Raw genomic sequence first — 1,017 nt, forward strand, 5'->3', positions numbered from 1 at the left:
GATCTTGGAGGTCTCTTCCAACCTTAATCATTCTATGATTCTATGATTCTAAAGGAGGCTTTGTGTCCGTATTTCTGCGAGGAGCTATTTTGTTTTTCAATTAAGCGTTTTGTCCTCGGCCAGTTTGGTGTATGTCTTGAGAGTCCCCCATGGCTGTGACCTTGTGTGAATGACAGAAGAGAGAAACTGCAGTTATTAACACCACGTCTCCCTGCGACGTCAAATTACTTCGGTGCTGGATTGTAAATACCTGGGTTGCACCATCTATGAGATCGTTGAGTTATTTGCCAGGCCTGTGTGTTCATTTAGCCTCGCGGCATCCCTCTCGGGATGGTTTTGAACCATCCCAATTTCATGGATGGGGAAATTAAAAATCTCGTTGCTGAAATAACGTGTGTCGTGAAAAGCCTGAATGAGCGGCTGTGTGTTGCCGGGCCATCCTTTTGCTGTATGAGCATAAGGTTGCTGTTAGTTGTAGAGGAATTTTCTCTTAAAGTTTGGTTCCCTCGTAGCCTCCGAGCAAATAATGTGTAATACTAACGAAGATGGGATGGTCCTGGCGATCTCCGTCCGTAAGCAAGTTTCCCCAGCGTCTTTCTGCCTGGGAGAGCAAAGACAAATGCAAAAAAGCAAAGGAAAATCCGCGGCAGGGTAGCTGGGGAGCGGCGGCCGTGTTGCTGCACGGCCGGCTGGCGTCGCTTTTCAGTGGGCTTTTTTGTTTAATTTATGGAGAGGAAAAAGAGACCTCCAGAAAACAGGTTCATCGTCAGCTCCAAAAATGCAGAGTTAGGTTTGTCTTGCGCCCAAGTGGCACTGCTCTTAATTAGCGTGCGCGAAGCTGTGGTTTACATTTGTGAAACTCAGGGTAGTTTATCTAACTTTTTTTTTTCCCCCTCCCCAACATAAATGTGGGATCGGGAGGATTCGTGCGTGGAGCTTCTGGGCTACAGCAAACCTTTAACATTTCAGCAAGGTCTTGGTGTGTAAACACAAACCTGGTTGTAGTCTCTCTCTAAT

This window comes from Pygoscelis adeliae, unplaced genomic scaffold, assembly GCF_000699105.1.
Source record: "Pygoscelis adeliae isolate BGI_AS28 unplaced genomic scaffold, ASM69910v1 Scaffold88, whole genome shotgun sequence".
Lineage (NCBI taxonomy): Eukaryota > Metazoa > Chordata > Aves > Sphenisciformes > Spheniscidae > Pygoscelis > Pygoscelis adeliae.